General features: G+C 45.6%; 1 pseudogene; it reads left to right on the forward strand.

Annotated features, from left to right (window-relative positions):
- The first annotated feature begins 160 nt into the window (after positions 1-160).
- LOC128066976 (BTB/POZ domain-containing protein KCTD2-like) overlaps positions 161-16,237 on the forward strand; it is a 40,826-nt pseudogene continuing 24,749 nt past the window's right edge.

A 16,237-nucleotide genomic window follows, 5' to 3' on the forward strand; every position in this document is an offset into this window, starting at 1 on the left:
CGGCAGGCGGGCTCCGCGGCCGCGGCGGAACGCCTGACAGCTCGGGGTGCTGCTGCCTCTCCGGCCATCTTGTGCCGTGTGTGTGTGGTGTCTCTCTCCCGTCTCCTCTCTCGGCTCTACTCCCTCCTCCTCCTCCCCCCCGCCCCACACACCACACAACATGGCCTCTTCGCTGCGGCGGCGGCTGCTGCGGCGGCGGCAGCTCCGCCGCGTTCCTGCCCGCTCCCCTCCCCCATTCTCCCCGCCTCCCGCCCGCAGCCCCCCCCAGGTAAGCAGTACGCATGCGCGCCACCGCCCGCCCGTCGCGGCCATTGGCTCCTCGAGCTTCCTGCCACCCCCTTCCCGGGGAGAGGCCTCACGCACGCTCGCAAGCGTCTTCCTCCCGCCTAACAACAACCACTTGGAAACTATTGGCTAATTCTGACCCCACCCCTTCAGCTGCCTCCCCTTCGATAGGCTGGCCTTAATGCCACTCACCTTCTGTAGGTGTCTCGGGTTTTCTTGAGGGGTCCCAGCCAGCGATTGGCTGACGATGGAACATTTGGTTTGGAGCTGGTTTGTTGGTTTGCGCCCCGCAGTGCGGACCCCTCGGAGAAGACTAGGGGGTCCCAGGCGCGGAGTAGGCTAGGCCAGTATTATTAGTACAGTGTCCTAGAGATGGGGCCTTCGCCCTTGGAAAAAACTTGGAATTCGGTGTTTTTGACTTCAGATTTTTGTCTTTTTTTTAATTTAAAAAAAGGAAAATGACTGACAGGATGACGGGCAAACAAGATGCAGGTTCATAGCCCTTGGGCAACAGCCATTTCTCCTCAACTGTAGAACTCAAGATTTTTCTTCTAAACAACCCAGCGTTCCCTAAAGGTCAAAGAATTAGAGCCAAGTGATTTTTCAACCAGCACATCCCCCTAGCCAAGCATCCTAATTGAGATGCCACTTATTTGAGAGTTTGTAAGCTTCTTGTTGACCGTTTATGAAAGTATTAGTATGCACATGGTCCCTCGGCCTTGTGAATCCGTATCTCTCAATCCTGGCTGGGCCAGATTCCACCCTTCAGGGAATGTTTGTTAAAGCGATAGTTTGAAGCTGAACAGTCACGGTCTACCTGCCAACCACCTTCTCCCAGAACACAGGCAAAACAAGCTTCACTTGCTTTAAGCAAATCTTTCCCCGCCCCCCTCTCCGCTTACTTCTTCTACTTAAATCCGGAAGCAACTCTTGGCAGACCGAGGAATAACTGAAAACCTAAACTTTCCTGAAATGGATGGAAGAAGGAAAAGTAGCGGCTCTCTCCCAATGCCAGCATCTTAGAAATCTTGCTCCTTTTGGCAAGGAACCTGGGGAAAAGGGACACTAGACGGTCTTAGTCTTAACGGATTTATTTGAGGGAAGGAGCCTTGGGGAAAGGTGGGCAACTCTGAAATTCCCTTAAGACCCTGTTTTCTTTTCTTGAATTAGAAAATGTGAAATATTCATGAGGCCTAGGAACTAGGTCTGGCCCCTTCTTTTCAAAACAATACAGTTGTTCATTAAGTACAGCATCAGCTACTTAGGACAGAACTAGGGCTAGAACTCAAATCCCCTAACTTTATATCGATCTTCGGGTTCCTTCTGTGCAAACTGGCCATTCTCCTTAACAGTGTAATTGGAGCTCTAAGTGAACACAAAAGGAATGCTTCTTCAACTGAAATTCAGCTTTTCTCCATTTAATTTCCAAGAGATATTCCTTTACACAATCTGACTTTGAACATTGTAGACCTACTGCAGGCTATGTTCTCTGAAATAGCCCCACCCTGCACTTTTTGTCTTCGTCCTTCCTGATTTGTCCTTGTGTGTTCTTTGTTCATCTCCCAACCTTTTCCCTCCTAGCCCTACCTGAAATCCATCTATGATTCTGCTTGTCCTGGTTCATCACGGAGTACTTCTCTGCCAGCAAAACTGGCCTGAACAGGTCCTTATTAAAAATAGGTATGACTGAAAAACATTGAGTAAGCTATGCACCAGGCATTGTTCTAAGCCCTCACTGGAGGTTGATTTAGGTGATCACACAGCACCCCTATGAGAGGCTATTATTATCACTGTGTATTATCTCTGTTAGGAAACTGAGACGCAAGGAGTTTAACTTGCTCAGCTCCACACTGCTAAGAAATATTAGAATCAGCATTGAGCCCAGTAGTCTGACTCCAGACCCATTCCCTTTTGCCTCTCCCAGTTTTTGGCCAAGACTGCCCCCTTGCCAGATGGGTTCAGTTGGATCTCCCATTGTGGGAGCTGTCTGATTTGCCAGGTGCTCTCTGCCCTACTTCACTGAAGGGTTGCACCTTCAGAATCAGGCATCCCTCCAATTGGGAGATGTCAGATCCATTTTAACTTAATCCCCAGACCTGGTCCCCATCCTCCACCCTATTGCTATTAATCGCCTGGCATGCCACCTGGGAACTCTGGCTCTCTAGTTCTGGTTTTGTTCGTTTGTTTTGTTTTTGGCTGTGCTGGGTCTTCATTGCTGTGTGTGGGCTTTCTGTAGTTGCAGCAACCAGGAACTACTCTCTGGTTGCAGTGCTCAGAGCTTCTCATTGTGGTGACTTCTCCTGTTGCAGTGAACAACACTTTAGGCACGTGGGCTTAAGTAGTCATGGCACCTGGGCTTTAGTTGCTTGCCAGTGTAGGAGACATAAGAGACTCCAGTTCAATCCCTGGGTCGGAAAGATCCCCTGGAGGAGGACATGTAACCCACTCCCATATTCTTGCCGGAGAATCCCATGAATGGAGGAGCCTGGTAGGCCACAGTCCATAGATTTGCAAAGAGTCAGACACGACTGAAGCGACTTAGCATGCACACACACCTTAGTTGCTCCACGGCATGTGGAATCTTCCAGAAGCAGGATTGGAACCCTATGTTGGCAGGCAGATTCATAACTACTGGACCACCAGGGAAGTCCCTCTGGCTCTCCTGTTTTACTCAACGGTTCAATTGTGGAGTGACTTTCTTTTAAGAAGATACATCTTGGGTGGCTTACAGCTTTCTTCTTCCAAGTTTACATTCCATACAACGTCTTCTTCGGAGAAGGCCCTTATCTACCCAATGGAAATGTTTTCCCTATCACCTCACATATGACAGTCATGATTTCTTTTGCTATATCAACACTGTGCCTTTAGCTATCCTCTTTAAAGCTAGACTGATGATGATGGTTTAGTTGCTAAGTTGTGTCCGACCCTTGCAACCCCATGGACTGTAGCCTGCCAGGCTCCTCTGTCCATGGGATTCTTCCAGGCAAAAATACTGGAGTGGGTTGCCATTTCCTTCTCCAGGGGATCTTCCCGACCCAGGAATCGAACCTGTGTCTCCAGCATTGGCAGGCTGATTCTCTGCCACTAATTCAGTTCAGTTCAGTCGCTCAGTCGTGTCCAACTCTTTGCGACCCCATGAACCACAGCATGCCAGGCCTCCCTGTCCATCACAAACTCCCGGAGTCCACTCAAACTCATGTCCATCGAGTCAGTGATGCCATCCAACCATCTCACCCTCTGTCGTCCCCTTCTCCTCCTGCCCTCAATCTTTCCCACTAAGACACCAAGAAAACCCACCGGAGCTAGACTAGCTCTGTCCTAAAAAGAGCACTTGACACGTGGCCGACCACAGTCCACTTCCACCACAGTCCCTCTCGTGCTAAGTGATCTGCCAGTGAACCGAGAGGAGGTCACTCCCTCCCCCGCCCCTGCAGGCTCCTATTACTACTGTCTCTGTTTACCAGTGAAAATGAAGAACCCAGCCCTTAGCCCTGACTTACTCAGAGGAAAGGCCTCTCCGTGCGCTCTAAGTAGATCTGTTCCTATTTAATCTTGTCCAAAAAAAAAAAAAAAACTTGGATGGGCAGAGAATATTTCTGGACGGATGCAAGGATCTGTTTACACTGGTCACCTCTGAGGAGACCTGAGAGGAAGGTGGAGAATCAAGTGGGAAGGGCATTTTGTACTCTATATCCTTTCATGACGTTTGAATTTTGAACCATGTGAAGGTATTACCCTTTTAATGAAGAAAGAAAAGGGAAAAAACTCGATCTCCTGGGCTAAAAGCTGCCACTGTTAGAAAGGTAACTTAAAAAAGTGTTTTTGTGGGGACTTCCCTGGCATCCAGTGGTTAAGACTTCGCCTCCCAATGCAGGGGTGTGGGTTCATTCCCTGGTCTGGGAGCTGTGATTCCCCTTGCCTCGCAGGCAAAGCACTAAAACACAAAGCAGAACCAATACTGTAACAGATTCAATAAAGACTTTGAAAATGGCCCACATCCAAAAAATCTTTTTAAAAAATGTGTGTATATGTCATCTGCATTGGCTGCACCAAACACCTGTACCTTTTTTGATGGTTTTTTTTTAAATGAAATAAAGGTCACACAACACTCAGGACCTCCAGAGATGTGAACGGCCCCTGGAGCGTCCCTGGCTGATGATAAGGGTCCCTGGCACATAAGATGGGCAGCAGCTCCTGGTCCCCATGGGCTGTGGCCTCGCTCTGCAGGACAGAGCTGTTCCCTTGCGTGCCTGCAGCTCTGCGAGCCTGTTTCCCGTTTCTGCCCTCCTCTCCTCTGGTGGCCATTAAAGAAGAGCCAGCCAGACATGCTTCCCGCCTTGTGTCCTGTCCCACACATCCACCATTTCCTGGGGTGTCTCCCTTCTAGGGTCAGCCCAACTCATCACAGAGGCTCAGTCAAAACCTAGGATGACCTTGATGTCAGAGGCAGAGTTTTCAACTACAGGCTTTTCCAGATTCCACAGCTCTGCTCCTGCTCTTTGCAGTTTCTCTTGCTGCTCACACTCACGTGACTTACATGCAGCCTCTCTTATTTCTGGATACACCCTGCTCCTTCTTCACACACGGCGGTCTTTCTTTTTCCCCGGGTACATCACATGCAGGCTTGAAACTCGGATACTCAAAAGGTTTCCAAACACAGTTCTTGTTTCTTCCATGTACCAGGTACTATTTTTTTTAAACATTATTCCTTTTTTAAAAAATGTTCATTTATTTAGTTGTGCCAGGTCTTAGCTGCAGCACACAGGATGTTCACTGTGGTGCATGCCTTCTCTAGTTGTGGCACTGGGGCTTCTGAGGGCTCAGGCTCCATAGCTGCGTTGTGGTTCTGCAGGCCCGGTTGCTCTGCATCATGTGGGATCCTAGTTCCCCAATCAGGAATCCAACCTGTGTCCCCTGCATTACAAGGCAGATTCTTAACCACTGGACCACCAGGGAAGTCCCACCAGGTACTATTTCAGAAGCTGAGGATGCTGCGTAGACTGGGGTTCCTGTTCTCATGGAGCGTATATTCTAATGGGGCAGAAGTCTGTACATAAGAAAATACCAAGTAGTCATCAGTTAGGTATGTTGGCGGAAGGCCTAACCACAGGTTGAGTGGTCAGGGAAGACCTCTCTGAGGAGGTGACATGTAAATTAAAGCAGAAGGACACAAAGGAAGGAGACATGTGTAGCCAGTTCCAAGCTAACATGGCAGACAGCATGCATGCAGCTAATTTTGCTCCATCCCCAGACTGCATTAAACAGCTTTTCTTTTCCCTTTCTTTCCTTCCTTCTTTCCATAAACTCATCAGGGAAAGAACACAAGAGAGCAATGCAATTTCCAAAGCTGGAAAATAGATGGATGAGGGTTTTCTTAAAATTAAGCAGGCCTGAGGAAGCTAAGATCCAGCCCAACTTACACTCAGCAGGCTCAGAAACCAGAACTGGGGATCACTGGGGCTAAGTGGGAAAGGGAAGGGTAAAATAAAGACAGCTGAGTGACAGCAGTTTGAGAAGCAGTTAGATCCTATCCCAGCAGGAGCTTGGAGATTATTCTGAAGAGAGAGTCTCTGGTCTGAAGGATGCTAGGCACACGGAGGGCCTAGCTATCACACTGAAAATCAGGAGATCTGGAGGCCAGATGCTCAGCAAGTGAGATGATTCCGGTTGTCTTGACCCAAGGGCTCAGTCGTAAAGAATCCGCTTGCCAGGCCGGAGGGGTTTGATTCCTGCATCGGGACAATGCCCTGAAGAAGGAAATGGCAAAACACTCCAGTATTCTTTCCCAGGAAATCTCATGGACGGAGGAGCCTGGTTGGCTACAGTCCATCGTGTTGCCAAGATTCAGACACGACTGGGCACACCCACAATCCCAATTTGGCTCTCAGAATGCTGGCAACGTGACGTTTACCTTTGCGTACGAGATTGGAAGACTCTTTTTGAGGAATCTAATAGGTCTATGAGGAAGGCCCACAGGGGGCATTCCTAACAATGGTCCAACCAGGTCACCCTTCAGTAAAGCTCAGGATCAATGTATCAGACACCTTTTGTGCACTGCTTCCTAGTCCTCTTGACCTCAGCTGTTATTTTACCCAAAGTCATAGCCACTGTTCCATCAAGCTCCATACAGCTTCCCAAGCAAATATGATAGTTTCCTGTGTCAGTTTGAATAGTCACAAGATGCCCAGATGTTAATTAATACTCCTGGATGAGATTACCATTTGAATTGGTAGTCTTGGTGACCCTGTAGATGGTAGCCCTCCAGTTTCCTCTGTCCTTGGGATTTCCCAGGCAAGAATACTGGAGTGGTTGCCATTTCCTCCTTCAGGGGATCTTCCCCACCCAGGGATCAAACCCGCATCTGAAGCGTCTCCTGCATGAAAGGTGAATTCTTCACTGCTATGCCACCAGGGAAGCAGAGCAGATACTGGGCCTCATCCAATCTGTTGAGAGTTTGAACAAAAAAGCAGACAAGAGAATTTACTCTCTCTGCCTAATTTTTTTTTTTTTACTTGTCTTTTCCTACACTCAGACTGGAACTTACACCATTGGCTCCCCCGGTTCCTGGACTAGAATTACACAACTGGTTGTTCTGGCCTCCAGTTTGCAAATGACACATCGTGAGATTTCTCGGCATAATCACCTGAGCCAGTTCCCTATAATATCTCTATCTAGACCTATCTCGTCCCTGAATTTGCTTTCTGTCTCAAGGCTGCTTTGACGACTCTGGGTCAATAGAATCACTCTGCATCAGCACGGAGGAATGTGAAGCCAGAAATCTAGGGAAGATAATACCTGTGGGGATACCTTCGAAGACTTTGGACCCCTGACTGGACAGCTGAGACACATTCTACGGGACTCAGAAGATGCCGTGAAACAGAGCACGGGTGGCTGCGGCACATGTCTGACACTGATACTGTGCGCTGCCATTTTCCCTCCCACCGTCCCCACTGCTGCTTCTTTGGGTCACTTCGTCACTCCCCTGTGTGTAAGTCTTGGGCTGTTTCTTGAGGAAAATCTTAGCTAAGATACAATAACACCCAATCTTACAGTCAGAGCTTCCAGTCACCCTTTCAGACTCTACTCTTGATAAGGAGTAATAGTTAATAGTAAATAGTTAATGCCAAACAACTAACAAAAGTTTCTCACATGAAAGATAAGGACCAAAACCAAGAGGAATAAAAAAAAAAAAGTAACTTGAAGGAAAAACAGGCCATGAAGGGAAAGAATATTAAAAAATAAAATTTCTTAATCATCATTAGTATTTCAAAAGGAAAAGAGATGATATTGGATCCATGAAACAAGGAAAGGATGCCATATAAAGAAATAATTCAAAGAAACATAGTGACAGAAATGGAAAACTCAATAGAAAGAATAATAAAATTGGAGAAAACTCAGAGAAAACAAAGTATGAAGGACAGAAATGGATACTAGGAGACAAGATTAGACGATAACTCATGTAGGCAACCCACTCCAGGGTTCTTGCCTGGAGAATCCCAGGGACAGGGGGAGCCTGGTGGGCTGCCATCTATGGGGTCACACAGAGTCAGACACGACTGACGTGACTTGGCAGCAGCAGCAGCATGTAGGTTCATCATTTGAATAATAGAAACTCCAGAAAAAGAAAACAAAGGTAATGAATTGGAAAGAATCATCAGCTAAATAATTCAAGATGTTCCAGAGTTGAAGAACACAATTTCCAGGTGGAAAAGAGTGATCAAGCAGCAAGACCCATAGATGAAGTAGACACTGAGTTTCATCATTGTGAAATTCCAGAACGTAGAAGTCAAAGGAAGATTCTACAAGCTTCAAGGGGGGGAAGGTCACATACAAAGGACCAGGAATCAGTAGTTTCAGACTTCTCAATAACATCACTGGAATCAAGAAGTTAGTGAAGGGGCTTCCCTGGCAGTCCAGTGATTAAGACTCTGAGCTTTCAAGGCGGGGGATGCAGGTTCAATGCCTGGTCTGGAAACTACGATCCCGTGTGCCAGGCATGGCCAGAAAGAAAAAAAAAAGCATGTTAGTGAAGCAACATCTTCAAAACACTAAGGGAAAAATTATTTTCAACTTCAAATTCTACACCTAGCCAAAGTATCTAGAAGGTAAAATGAAGACAACTTTCATGCAAAATCTCAAAGAGTTTACCTCCCATGAATGCTTTCTCAAGGAGCTGTTGGAGAATGGATCCTGCAAGGGAGCAAACCAAGGAAGAAGAAGTCATAATCAGAGGACAGAGGAGATCTATTGCAGAAGGCGGGCAAACAGAGTCCTCGGGTGGACGATTCAGGGAGATCCCAGGCTGTTGCGTCTGCTCCAGACAGCCACCAGGCAGAACTGGAGCAGCGTAACCCAAGAGACCGACTCCAGGACAGCTTCATCAGGATCTGCCTCCTCTGGCTCCTTCCTTTGTGCCTGAAGACTGAATACCCAGGTGAACCTGCTTTCTTGCTCAAGTCGTTCAGTCTTGTCTGACTCTTTATGACCCCCATGGACTGAAGCCCCCCAGGCTCCTCTGTCCATGGGATTCTCCAGGCAAAAATACTGAAGTGGGTTGCCCTTTCCTCCTCCAGGGGATCTTCCTAACTCAGGGATCACACCTGTGACCTAGTTTATAATCTGGACGTGACCTATCTGGACCAGGTATTGATAAAATTCCTCTCTCCCCCATTACACCATGCCATCTAGATCAGCTGAGGACTCACTTCTTCCTCCACAGATATGGTCTGCTTTGACCTACTGCGAGACCAAGGTGAGAAGCAGATTAAAACGGAGCAGCGTACTCCCCAACCACATAACTGCCATATGTCTAACACTTGCCTCCTACTCTTGTGCTGTCAATCCCCCACCGTGCTGCAGCTTGTCTTCTCCAGGATTCACTCCTGATGTTGCCTAGGTGAGGTTCTCGTAAATTCCCAGGGAAGCCTCAGTCAGACTACAACCTGCAGATGCGTCTCTTTGCTGTCTCCTGGGAGCCTTCATCTGACTCTGCCAATATCCCATGATAGCTAGGTGAGTGCCTACAACTCAGGCTTTCCAAATTAAGTGATAACTGTTCAGGGACTTCCCTGGGGGTCCAGTGGCTAAGACAACACACTCCCAATACAGGGGGCCCCAGTTCGATGCCTGGTCAGAGAACTAGATCCCACATGCTGCAACTAAGAGTTCATATGCCACAACTAAAAATCCCAAATGCTACAGCGAAGATCCAATGTGCCACACCTAGGACCCAGAGCAGCCAAATAAATATGTATCTTAAGTTGAATTCTATCAAACTTTTAAGCAGAGTGTGAGGGAACTTGTGCTTCCCAGCCAAGATAGAGCCTGAGGAACCAGATTTACACACCTGCCTGAAACAAACAAAACAGACAAAAGGCACGAAAAATGCAAGGGTACTTAAGACATCAGGCATCAGCTAACAAAGGACCATGATTCCTGAGCGCAGGAAACAAATGCGATAAGCACTGCTGTTAGCCCCACTTACTGCCTGGATTGCAACCCTGTCTCCAAGCCTCAGTACTGAGAGAGGAAACCTAGGCAGAATGCTGCCATCTCCCTGAGCTGAGGAGACGGGCTGGCAGTCCAGGAAGTCCAGGGAAGGCAAGGTGGCTGGAGTTACCAGGGCAGAGTGCAGAGAGAAGAGAACATGAGCCATAAAAGGAACAGTTCATAACCTAACTGCGCAACATTAGAAATATCTCCTTGAAACTGTTAAGAAAATGAAAAGCCACAAACAGGGACAGAGTGTCTGCAAATCACGGATGAATTATATAAAGAATGTATAAAGAACTCTCAACATTAAATAATAATAAACTAGAAACATTTTATGTCATATATTAACACATACATATGGAATCCAGAAAGATAGTACTATGAACCTATTCGCAGGGCACCCATGGAGACACAGACATGGACAAGGGGGAGGGGGAGGAGGGAGGGGGTGGGGTGAATGGACAGAGCAGCACGGAAGCATGTACACCAACATATGTGAACAGGTAGCCAACGGGAATGTGCCGTATGACTCAGGGAACCCAAACTGGGGCTCTGTGATAACCTAGGGGGTGGGATGGGGTGGGAGGTGGGAGGGAGGTGCAAAAGGGAGGGGACATACATACACCTATGGCTAATTCATGTTGACGTATGACAAAAATCAAACCAACATTGTAAACCAATCATCAATCAATGAAAAGTAAATAAACATAATAAAAAATAAATAATACAATTTTTTAAGTGAGCAAAATACATAAAGAGTTCACCAAGAAAGATATACAAATCGTAAATAAACACATGAAATAATGCTAGGGGAATTCTCTGGCAGTCCAGTGGTTCATTGCTAGGGCTTGAGTTCAGTCCCTGGTTGGGGAATGAGGATTATGCAAGCCAAGCAGTGAAGCCAAATAAAAAAAATAAGATGCTCAATATCATTAGTCACTGGGGAAATTCAAATTGAAAACACAATGAGATATTACTATGTACATAATGGGAACTTGAGGGTTTAAAAGACTGTCCCAGCAGGATATAATATATATGATAAATATAATTAATACCGCTGTATGATATTTATGAAAGTTAATAAAAGAGTAAATCCTGAGTTCTCATCACAAGAAAAACACTTTTCCTCTTTCTTTAATTTTGTACCTATATGATATGACAGATGGTCACTTAACTTATTGTGATAATCACTTTATGGTGGATGAAAATCAAATCATTATGGTGTGTATCTTTAACTTATATAATGCTGTATGTCATCTACATCTCAATAAAACTGAAAAATGAAAATTAAAAAACTCTGCCAGCTTGGGAGGATACAGAACAACCACAAAACATGCTCATGCTTTGCTTTTGAAAGTGCCAAATGGTACAGCCCCTTTGGAAAACGTTGGCCATTTCTTGTTCAGTTCAAAATACTTAACATATGATCCTGCGCCTAGATTTTTACCCAGGTGCGTGTCTATGAAAGGGAATACTACTCAGGACTTCCCAGACAGTCTAGAGGTTAGGAGTACATGTTCTCACTGCCTAGGGCCCAGGTTCAATCCCTGGTCAGGGAACTAAGACCCCACAAGCCACGTGGTACAGCCAGAAAAGAAAAAAGGAATACTAATCCATCACTATTAATGAATAAGCTATCGATACAAGCAACAGGGTTGATCTCAATATTAATTTTGCCTGAGTAAAATAAGCCAAAAAATAAAAAAAGAGTACATACTATATGAGTCCATTTATATAAAATTCTAGAAAATGCAAACTAATAGAAAGTAGATCAGTGCTCTGGTTGCCTGGAGATGGGAGAAAGATGGGGCGGGATGTAAAACAGGGACATCAAAAGGCACGAGGGAGGGAATCTCTAAAGGTAATGAATATCTTTCATGCCGATAGTTCTGCAGATATAAATGCACACTGAAACATACCAAATCGTACGCTTTAAATATGTGCAGCTTATTGTATGGCAATTTTACACCTCAATAAGGCTGTTTAAAATTTTCCGGAGTTTGCTTTCTTTTTCTGGCCGTGCCAGATCTTAGTTGGGATCTTTGATCTTCCCTGCTGCCTGCAGGATCTTTCTGTTGGCGGCATGTGGAATCCAGTTCTCTGACCAGGGATTGGACCCTGGCCCCTTGCATCGGGAGTGCAGAGTCTTAGCCATTGAACCACCAGGGAAGCCCCTGCTTATTTGTTTTTTTGATGGAGGATCCTGTGAAGATTGTACTCTAGAAACTTTTGTTCCTATTTCATTTTTTTTTTCCAACACACATAGATTTTATCTTTTAATTAAACAAACAAACAAAAAGATTTGGAGTTAACACCTGGTTCAAAGTTCAAAGGGTATCCCCTCTCTCTTCCTATTCTACCCAGAGCTCCTCTCTGAAAGCAATTAATGCAACTAGTTTCCCCAATGTCCTTCCAAAGATATTCCAGATTTTGTTATAAGGATCATACTCTAAGATGACTTAGAGTGTGGTTGTATTTTATCTGTTGGCTCTAAGACTGCAGGACTGAGGGCCTATCAGACAAACAGACAAGTCGACCCCCTGTAAAGTCATGCCATCCCAGCATTCTCTCCCCCTACAGATATACAGTCTCAAGTGTTTCTCTCCTTGACCTTCCTCCTGCACCACCCACTAACCTCTCACCTCTGGAGCTCTTCAGACCTGGACCTTCCTGACATGTACTGGCCCTGCTTTGTTCTTTCTCAGTCATCTTCCTGTAGCCACTTTCAAGCATAACATTGGTGGTTTGTCACCTTCATTAAGCAGCTACTCAGCCAGACTGCTGATGTCACGCTCCTGTGATTCTGTCTAGCCTCTGCCTGCCCCTCACCTTTGCCCAGCCTTCAGTGGGAGCAGCCCACATCTCCTGAGAGTACAGTGGGCTGTGCTTGTTCGACTGAACCAGTTCATGTGAACTGTTCTGTCTTCTGTCCTCCAAAGTGAACTACTTTCCCACCTTGGAATTTCCATGAGTTAATGGCTATGTTACTTCCCTGGTGGCTCAGATGGTAAACAGCCCACGTGCAATGCAGGAGACTCGAGTTCAATTCCTGGATTTGGAAGATCCCATGGAGGAGGAAATGGCAACCCATTCTGGTATTCTTGCCTGGGAAATCCCATAGACAGAGGAACCTGGTGGGCTACAGTCCATGGGGATTGCAAAAGAGTGGGACATGACTTGGCGACTAAACAACAATGGCTATGTTATTCTGTACTCAACGGGCTCTTTCATAGCTTAATATTTGTCTACTTGGGTATATGGATCACATCTCCCTGAGCAGGCTCCATGTGCTTTGGCTGACAGCAGAGACCTTGACTTAGACTTTTGTTTACTACTGCCTAGTTGTAGATGCTCAAATAACAGCTGATGAAAGATTTGCTCTGTTAAAATACCCATCAACTGTAATCAGATTCCATTAACTAGATTAGGAGAACTTTATACTGAATGGGCCAACATGATTTAGCCAAAGTAAATCATCACAATTTCATGTACTTCTTATGTAAATATAGTTTTCCAGTTATTGAAAAAATGAAAGTTAGTCACTCAGTCATGTCTGATTCTTTGTGACCCCATGGACTGCAGCCCACCAGGCTCCTCTGTCTATGAAATTCTCCAGGCAAGAATTCTGGAGTAGGTTGCCATTTCCTTCTCCAGTTAGAGCTCCTTAAAAGTAGGACACACCCTGTATGTCAGTGATCAAAAATAGATCTTGCCCCTGGCACTCTGATAGACTGTCTGAAACTCTGATATGTTTATGCAATAGCCCCTGACCAGCCACCCAGAAATGACTCTGTCCTGAGAACTCCTTGGGCCTTTACCTGGGCTCTGATTTTCAGGGTGCAGTAGGGTGATACCTTATCGTCTTTTCTCTTTCTTAGATGTAGGCGCTAGAAGAGAGGGAGTGGACAGAGGCAACGTAGGAGCAAGCAGAGCACAGGGACCTTGGCTCCTCAGCTGTGGGATCCAACCTGGCCCCGGCTGCTCCCTGGCTCTCTGCAGCCAGGTTCTGATACTTGTCTCCAAACATAACCCATGACTCTGTAGAAAGCCTCATATTGCCCTGTCTGTTTGCACAGCATCATCAACCCTCATAAACCCCAGGAGGGGGATGAGGTGGCCTAGGGGGCCTGGAAACCTCAGGCTGATGGGGAACAACTATTCCCATTACACAGTAACTCGAGGTCAGAGAACAAGCAAATACCCGGTTCTTAGTTCTACTCTTGCCTGGAAAATCCCATGGACGGAGGAGCCTGGAAGGCTGCAGTCCACGGGGTAGCAGAGTCGGACATGACTGAGTGATTTCACTTTCAGTTTTCACTTTCATGCATTGGAGAAGGAAATGGCAACCCACTCCAGTGTTCTTGCCTGGAGAATCCCAGGGGCAGGGGAGCCTGGTGGGCTGCCATCTCTGGTGTCTCACAGAGTCGGACATGACTGAAGCAACTTAGCAGCAGCAGCAGCAGTTCTTCAACCAACAGGGATCTAACCCACCCCGCCCTGCAGTGGAAAGTACAGAGTCTCAATCACTGGACCACCAGGGAAATCCCCCCCACCCCCTCCTTTTTTTTTTTGGCTGTGCTGAATCTTTGTTGCTGCTCCCTGGTGTTCTCTACTTGTGGAGAGCGGAGGCTACTCTCTAACTGCGGTGTGTGGGAGTCTCATTGTGATGGCTTCTCTTGTCGCAAAGCAGAGATTCCAGAGCGCACAGGCTTAGTAGTTGTGGCTCTCACGCTTAGTTGCTCCCATGCATGTGGAATCTTCCCGGATCAGGGATCTAACTGATGATGCCCCTGCATCACAAGGTGAATTCTTAACCACTGCACCACCAAGGAAGACCCAGCAAATAGCCAGTCTTGATTTAAATATTTGATATTTTGTTCATCAGGGATATTTTAGCATTAATTTTCTCCTTTAAAAACATTACATAAAAATATTATTTGTCTTGATTTGGCACCTCTTAAATTTTGTGCCTGAGACAAGTGCATTCACCTGAATCCCAGGCCTACGTGGATGGTAGAGTTGCAGAAAAGGAATTCTGGTAACCAAAAGGCTTCAGCTCTGACCCAACACAGCCATGAAAAGCCTCAAGACTTGGACTTCCTGGACCTTACCCTCATGACTTCCTCAGTCATATAATATAGATGATTCTATCTGCCCCACTTTCTTTGCAGGGCAGTTAAGTATGACGGTCAGATGAGAACACATAGGAAAAAAAATTACTCTGAACACAAAATGGGATAATAATTACCAGTCATTTTTCTTCAGGCTTGCTCTTTAAGCAGGGATTAGCCAATCCAGTTTGATCTGTGACCTCCTAGGTCAAATAGCATGGTGACCTTCAGAAACTGCGCGGCAGCTAACAAAATTACTGAGATCTATTTGGCCTCTGGGTTCTCCTTACCCTGGGATAAGTCTGTGCTAACAGAGAGACCCTGACTACTGCTTTGCCTCTCCAGAACCCAGGAATAGGATGTAATTTCCATTCTCAATCCATATCCTTGACAAAGTGAACTTGGACCCAGCTGACATAATTCAAGCCTGACATGATTCCAGACTCTAGACTCATATACAGGAAACAACCATAACTTTGAACCAGCTAACACCTTCTGTGCTTTTCAGTGTCACTATTTTTTGTACAATAGTTATACTTACTGTATATATCAAGTTCTTAAAGGCTGGACTGTGGAATAGAAATTAAGGATTCTCCTAAAAAAATTTTGTAACATTAATTTATTTGTTTCCTGTACTGTTGGACTTCCCTGGTGGCTCAGATGGTAAAGAATCCACCTGCAATGCAGGAGACCCAGGCTTGACCCCTGGGTTGGGAAGATCCCCTGGAGAAAGGAATGGCTACCCACTCCAGTATTCTTGCCTGGAGAATCCCATGGGCAGAGAAGACTGGTGGGTTACAGTCCACCGGGTCAAAAAGTCAGACACGACTGAGCAACTAACATTTTCAAATTTATGTAATTTATTTCTGACATCTCATTAGTGTCTCATCAAAAACTGTTGCTCTTGCTATTTATTTTTTGAAGTTTTTTTATTGTGATAAAATATATATAACATAAAATGTACCATTTTAACCATTTGAAATGTACAATCCAGTGGCATTAAATATTTCACAATGTTATATAAGTATCACCTCTATTTATCACCAGAATTGTTTCCTCATCTCAAACTGAAACTCTGTACCTGTTAAATAATAATCCTCCATTCTTCCCTCGCCAGCCCACCGGTAACCACTATTCTACCTTAGGTCTCTATGAATATGCCTGTTTCAGGTAACATATAACTGGTATCATACAACATTTGTACTTCTGTTATGTAAACTTTTATATACAGGGGTAATTCTATCTTGTTTTGTTTTTCTCTTTAGAAGACTCTTTTCCCACTCAAGGAAAACATGGCTTCTCTTACTGAGAAATTATGTAATAAGATTGTTTCCCTTTTCTATACAGCG

This window comes from Budorcas taxicolor, chromosome 21 (assembly GCF_023091745.1).
Source record: "Budorcas taxicolor isolate Tak-1 chromosome 21, Takin1.1, whole genome shotgun sequence".
In the NCBI taxonomy this organism is placed as follows: Eukaryota; Metazoa; Chordata; class Mammalia; order Artiodactyla; family Bovidae; genus Budorcas; species Budorcas taxicolor.